At 43.5% G+C, this 7401-nt stretch overlaps 1 long non-coding RNA gene across 1 annotated transcript in view; it reads right to left on the reverse strand.

Annotated features, from left to right (window-relative positions):
- The window catches only part of LOC308256118, a 451053-nt gene extending 445603 nt beyond the window's left edge, over window positions 1–5450 (reverse strand). The window contains exon 1 of the long non-coding RNA XR_013961410.1: window positions 5256–5450. This is a non-coding gene — a long non-coding RNA (uncharacterized lncRNA). The remainder of the gene's footprint in view (window positions 1–5255) is intronic.
- Between the last annotated feature and the right edge of the window lie 1951 nt (window positions 5451–7401).

A 7401-nucleotide genomic window follows, 5' to 3' on the forward strand; every position in this document is an offset into this window, starting at 1 on the left:
TTGGAAATATATAATCCTTTTATTTGAGTGTATGGGTTTTGCTTTCAAACTCGACACCTTTAGAATATTATATTCTGAATGTTTTACTACATTTTAATCCTGCAGTTTCATTGAGTTTCCCCATTTCTTTCAGCCCCTGCCTTTTCCTACTGTCCCTCCAATCTTTGTCTTTTGAGGGGGAAGACTGGGTGTCCAATCCCTCCCTCCCCTAGAATAACTCACAACAGAGAATATTAAAACTCACAGTAGAATATTAAAACTGGAACCCTCTGGTGAGTGGGATTTAGCAAAAGGGTTAGATCTGCTGCTCCTATACAGAGTTCTGGGGCAATACTCACCCTTCCAATCTCCATCCATTACATGAAGCCTACCTTTCTTTCTGACTCATTGCCTGCTGCCTAGTTCTGGCAGGTATACTGTAGTAATGGAGCCCAATTGTGACTGAGGCTGGGTCCTGGGCCTCTGAGCAAAGTCTGGTCATCCTCTTACCCCAACAAGATTCTGTTTCCACGAGCTCCCCTGCTAACTGGCACAGAACGCTCTGATATCTGGATTGGAAGCTCTCTGAGGATAAGAGTTGGTGCTTCTTTGAACCCTGCCTTCCCTTAGAACAAGGTCCACAGATTTGGGTTCGCCTTGTTCTGTGGCCTCGGTTATTCATATTGCTGCTTCCTCTGACTTGAGGAGCAGTGAAGATGTGGGGAGGACCATCTCTGCTATCCTACTTTGTTTCCACAGCCTCTCACAGCAGCACCCCCACCCCCCACTACTGCTCCGAACATACAGCATCCCTCAAAGCCACATTAATTAAATCAAATTCCTATGTAACAAAACCCGTATCTATCTGCAGATTGTCAAAGCCAAATGTTTTGCTTTCACTTCTCCCTTTCTCACAATACACCATTCATAATAAAATAAGCTCTAGCCAAACGAATTTTAAATAATTCACTCTATATGTATGGTATACAAAGTGTAAAGCCTGTGATCTGTTTATATACTGCAGATTCAGTTCCATCATGTAAGTGGCAGGACAGGACAATAAATGTTGCTGCTCTCTCTCATGGGCTGTGTAGCCCAGGTTTCAAAGAGGCCTCTGCTTACAGCACATCCTCTAACTCTGCAGATAGGACACCAGATGCACACGCCCCTCCAAAAGAAAGAAAAGCACTTCCCCTAAATACCAAGATAATTTGTAGAAAGGCTATATGGTTAGAAAGCATTCCGTTAAGGCTTAAGAAAATGAAATAAGGGAGAAAGAAAGTCTGGAAAAACATTGAATTTCAAGTAAGGATGAGCTCAAATATCTTAAAGCCCCAAATAATCTGTGTACCTAGAGCTTGGGGACCTTCTACTTCAGCAGATGGCAGTCCTGTAGCCATTTGTCCCCACATGACTAAGGAAGATGATTCAAGAGGATTACCTGTTAGCACAGGCTTTTAATGCTGACAAATGTGGCTAGTTTTGAAGGCAGGTGCCCTCCACAGCTTTTATTTGCAATGGAGTTTTTAATGTACTTGATGCTGTTTTAATTCTCTTTCTACTAAGGTCCTATTATCTCTGAGACTTGGGCTTGTGAACTGAGGATTTGTCACCCATAGCCCCTTTCAAGAACGTCATCCTGAGACATTCTTCATTAAAGTTATCTACTAAAGCTTTTTCACCATCTCTTTCCCTTTGTTCTCTCACAATCTTGCCTTTGATCCTAACCCCTCAATCAACTCTACCCACCCTAAGTTCATTAATGATTTCCTCTTTGCCTCTCATAATTCTGGGGACCAATCCCTTGTTTTTGAAACTATCAGACTTGATGTTAGCCTTGATTTTTTTGTTTGTTTGTTAATCCTTGCCCAATGATATTTTTCCATTGACTTTTAGGGAGAGTGGAAGAGAGAGAGGAAGACAGAAACACTGATGTGAGAGAGACACATTGATTGACTGCCTCCTGCACGAGCCCTGACCAGGGCCTGGGTCCTTACCCTGGGAGAAGCCTGCAACCAAGGTGCCCTTGACCAGAATCGAACCCAGGACCCTTTGGTCCACAGGCTGAAGCTGTCTCCACTGAGCCAAACCGGGTAGGGTAAGCCTTGATTTTAGAGATATGAAAATATCCTAATTGTCCTATATTTTTCGGTAGAATAATTCTTGGATTTGTTTTGTTTTTGCTTTCATTTTAATACATGTTTACCAATTAATCAATTAAAAAATATCTACCACAAATTACGGCTCCTTTTGTGACCTGACAGAAGAACAGACTGAGTGTTCAATGAAATTCTATATGAAGTAAACAATCTACACAACTCCTAATCTATCATACGATTGGGAATATAAATTTTGCAAGCTTCTTATGCAGTTTCCTAGCATTATTGACATATTGATTACCAATGATGAGGTTAAAGAGTAATCACTGATGATCTCCATTCCACCAAATTCCATCTCCCTTGGAATGATCCAGAAATTTCAGGAAGGCTGGGAAAGAAGAAACATGCCAAGGATTTCATAATACAGTATAGAGATTGATTTCTAACATAGGTTGATCACAAATATGTGCCTCATTGGGGCCTGAGATTCACACTTCCTGGTAGGCAAAGTCTAGGGTTAGGCATTGATGACAAAGAACTATTCCACTCCAGCAAATTACAAAGTTACACAAATAAGCATTTCAAGTCTAAATATCATACATTAGATTTGACAGTCATTAAAATGTACTCAGAAAATAAAAGAGTCAGGGTGCTATCTACTAAAGAGAAAGATGTCAATTTTAAATCCTTAATGTTTATTATATGTATTTTTCCATTTGGAAATGGTGTTTCTAATTGGATATGTCTGTACATATTGCAAATTCTTCCACCAGAAAATATTTTGCATCCCAAAGTCATATATAGTACTGAATCTTCTTTTTTCTACCAAAGAGTTTATCTAACTAACCTCTTTAGTTAAAAAAAAATTTTAAGGCCATGATAAATATTGATTAACCTTGGGAAGTAAAGAGTAAACATAAAAACAATTTCTTACTCTAAGTTCAGGTTTAACAATGTGCTAATAGCCCATAATGAAGATAACAGCCATCAGTTAATCAACCCATTAAGTTGGGATCAGAAGTGTCAACTCAAGAGTAGTCTACTAATTTACTGACCTCTAATGGGTCAGCAAGATCTATAACCCAAAGACTGATCTTTCTGCTTCTGCTAAAGTCACTTTGGAGACCAATTCACTTCCTTCCATGATTATGATCTCTGACCTAGTATGGGCAGGGAGTCAACATAAAATCCATTTATGAGAATGTGCTTGGAGTTACTGAGTAATGGAATCTCAAATTAACTGATGAGTGAAGTGTCTGGGTAGAAGCTTTGTGGAAGCACCAACTTTGTTTTTCTAATGTCCACACAAAGGTGAAAATAGACACGGACAATCTTCAGGGGGACACTCTGACCCTGGTCCGTTCTGAGTTCTTTAGTTAGCTAAGGCTTGCCAGCCATTCCCATTCCTATACTGCTTTGTGAATAAATCTTAGTTTTTGAATGTCAGTGGGTCAAAAAGAATTGAGTATCAAGATGGGAAGGTGTAGGAATTTGCCTGCCAAATTGTAATTGTAAAGTAAGGTTTGCTTTATTAAAGAGGTAGTGGGTTCGATAGAAAGTTGCTTTGGTGATTAACTAGCAAAAAAAAAAAAAAAATATATATATATATATATATATATATATATATATATATATATATACATACACACAATTTGGTTGAATCTAATAAATGAGATTCAATTATCCAAGGTTTGCTACTTTCAAGGGGAAAAAAAGAAAAAGTAGGGCTTTGAGAGGATATACTAAAATTATGAATCAAAAATTCATTCACTTGAATCATATTTGTATAGAAAGTATATAATAATACAAGTTTTTTAAAAAAACAAAACAAAACACAGCAGCATTTTCTTTCTCAGGTGATAAAGCAATTCACTGAACTACAAAGTACAATGTCCATTAGTAACCTATCAGGTATGTGATGGGAGAGACTCAAAAGGGTATGTGCAAACGAAGCAACTGGGCTTGGTTCTGTTGCCCTGGTCCCCACTCAAACCTGTGCCAAGGCAAAGGCCACCAACTCCAGTCTTGGTCTCACACACAGTTCTTGGCCGTGATTTTCCCCCAAATAAGACAGATAAGATACATTAACTGAGGTTCTGGAAAGGGGAAGCATGAAAAAGAAAAAAGCAAACTACTAAATGCACTAAACATTAAACAAAAGTTTTATTGGAAAAAATACTGAGATTAACTTGAAGGACCTAGGATTGGTTTTGCTCTCTACAAAGGAAATGTGTCATTCATGCCGATGAAGTCTAAAGGGTTCCTTCCAAGAAGCCATCTTTCCTGGGAACAGAGAGCCCCCTCTGTTGTTGGTGAATTGCCCTCTATCTGTTGCCTTTGTTTTCCTCCCCTGTCATTAGCCCATCTCCTAGTATCACCGCGCCAATCTCAGCACAAAGACACTGGTCTAAAAGCCTCTGTAGGAACAAGACTTCCATCCGATGGGGGGAAAAAAAAGTGAACCCCAGGGCCAAAAATGATGAAGGAAGAAGTCAGCCTTTAGAAAAGCTCTCACAGCCGTGGTGGCTGTGGCAAGGCCAGCCTTTGGAGGTGACCTCTGGCGCAGGTTCTCAACCATAAGGCCTGCCTCAGAGAAGCACAGAGGGGAAGAGGGAGGGAGGGTGCGAAAGGTCATGGGGATGGAGGGTCAGAGAGCCACAGAGGAGACACTGAGGATGGAAGGCCACATCTTTCAAGAGCCACCTCCGCCCTCCACACCGGCAGGGTCACCGCCTGGCCCCAACTTCTGGGCGGCAGCGCGCACGGCTCGATCCAGGGGCAGTGGTGCAAGGCGAGCCCACCCGGAGGCCACCAGCTGGGCTGGCCCAGCGGGAGAGGGCCTGACCCCAAGAGGCGACTGACAGGGGGAGGGGGTCCTGCTCTCCAGGCTGCTCCGCTGCCCCCCCCCCCCCCGCCCGCCCAGCTCCCCCATCCCTGCCCCACGGCTGCTGCACCGGCGGCATTGAGCAGCAGCAGCCCCAGCAGCCAAGGAACGGAGCCATAGCGTCACCGAAATCCGGAGCCCAGCTGCGCCGGGGGCAGGAGGAGGGGGCCGGGGCGACAGACGAGGGGGAGTGGCGGGGCGAGGGCGGGGGCCGCCCGGGGCCGCGGGGCGGGGTGGCGGCGGGGGCGGTGCGCGTGGTGGCCGCGCCCCAGGCCCGCGCCGGCGTCACTTACCCGGCCAGGGCGCGGGGGCAGCTCGGCCGACTCCTCGGGGCGGCGGCGGCTCGGGCCGGTGGTCGGGCAGCCCGGGCGCTGCCAAGTGTAAACAATCCGCCATGATTTCTTTGTTTAGCTAATTGAACCTGCCGCCGTCTGGCGTCCCAGGCGCTCCCGCTCTCCCTCCTCTCCCCTTCCCCCCCTCGCGCGCTCTCCTATTTATTTGTCTTCCCCCCGCTCCTCAGTCTTCCCCTCTTTCTTTGGGCTTGGGCGCTGCTTGGAATGGGAAGTCGAGGCAGTTGGGTGGTTGGTGCGGGGCGTGCGGCGGTGGTTTTTATAAATACAGGTGAGATAATACCCAAATATCAGGCTGAGGTGCGATTTCTGCAAGAGGAGGAGGGTGCTGCTCTCCCTCCCTCCCTCCCTCCTCCCCCACCCACCCCAGTTTAGTAGACTGTCCTCCCTGGAAAGTGCCGGACAAACGGTGCCACTCCCAAGCTCCCAGGCCCCTTTCCTTTCCGCTGAACTCTGGGACCCAAGTTCGCAGGCGGATTTGGGACTCGGCAAAAGAGCCAGGTTCTTCGCTTACTTGGAAAACTTAACATAGAAGTGATGTCCGACTGCTTAAGGGCATACACAATGGTCTCCACGCCCGGGAGGAATAATCATAATACAGTGTGCTCACCAGGGGCGGTGACCTGTTGGCGTCAATTCAACTCCTTCTTTAAGAAAACACCAGATTCTGTCTCTCACACACATACACACACACACACTGTCCAAAATAGCACCAAACTCAATGGAAAGCTCCCAGAAGAGCTAGGAACTGGACATTTAGCCTTCCATTTGTATAAATCATTGGTATTTATTTTTGCACAAATATTTGGGGGAGGGCGTAGACTGTGAGGACTTATTTTGAGTTTAAAACTTTGAGGAAATATTTAGGTCCTGGTAGGAAGGAAGGCTCAGCACCTCTTTTTCTGTGTTCCTGTGGATACAACTGCATTTGATCAGTATTCGCTGTCGTTAATGCAAGCATCATTTAAATCCTGTTCTAGGCAGATTTTATGATGAGATTCAGGGTAATCCGCGGCAGAAGACTTCTAGGGTTATGGACTCATTTATTTAAAAAACTACTCTCTCAGTCTCACTTCTATTTGTAAACACCAAAAAGTATTCAGTATTTTAATTTGTAAAGAGGATTGGAAGTCATCTAAATCTTGCAGTAAAATGGTGCCTACGTTATCATCAGAATTAATCTCATAAAAAGAAGTTATTGCCTTACCTGTGATTAATTCTTTTGCAGGGAAAGCACTATTGAATAGAATAATGCCATCCTTAGAAGTTTGGACCAACCGCTTACAGGTCAAAAACATACTGATGTTGTAGGTAAAAGGACTATGTGATCCAATCAAGAGAACTGAATAAGGAGTATTTACAATATAGGCCAGTCCCTGTGGCTGTATGAACCACTAGGTCATTAATGCACAGGTGTTCAAGGATTCTGATTATGCATGCAGAAAAAGGAATTACATTGCCAAGCTATCGAAACGACCCCAAATCCCCTATTTACACATGGCTTTAGTGCATTCCCTCAGGACAGTTCAACTGAGGTTATTATTGTGTTCTTTTCCACACTCATGATGTTTTTCTCTATACCATGCTGAATTTTACACGTTTTCCAAAACTCCAACTTAACTCTTACCTTATAGAACCCACCTTGATATTTACTTTGTTGCAACTATTGTGCCTTATTTCTCTTGGCATCAGATATGAGACTTCTGAGCTTCAGAACTATGTGATTGAGGTCTTTGAATAGGGGATTTATGTTCTAAGTACGTGGAGGAATTTCTTTTATTGCAAAAAAATTGGACTTAAGGAACCATAGTTTCACTTTTAAAAGTGAGATGAAAAAAATATTTTCAGGTCTTTAAATAAATTAATTTAAAAATGTATTTAAAGAACTGGCCTGCTTATGTAGAATTGCTGATCCACATTGACATTAATTGTTTCTAACACAATTGAATTTTGCATATCCACACCATTTTCCTGTCCATCCTCAGATTCATTTCATTTGTCACTTTCCATGAGCCGAGATTTATTTTGAAAGTTGAAGGGAGAAGTGCAAGTAGAACTGAGTAGCCCATTCCACATTCTCATCTCTCTC

The sequence above is a fragment of the Plecotus auritus genome (genome assembly GCF_963455305.1).
Source record: "Plecotus auritus genome assembly, chromosome: 8".
Classification (NCBI taxonomy): Eukaryota; Metazoa; Chordata; class Mammalia; order Chiroptera; family Vespertilionidae; genus Plecotus; species Plecotus auritus.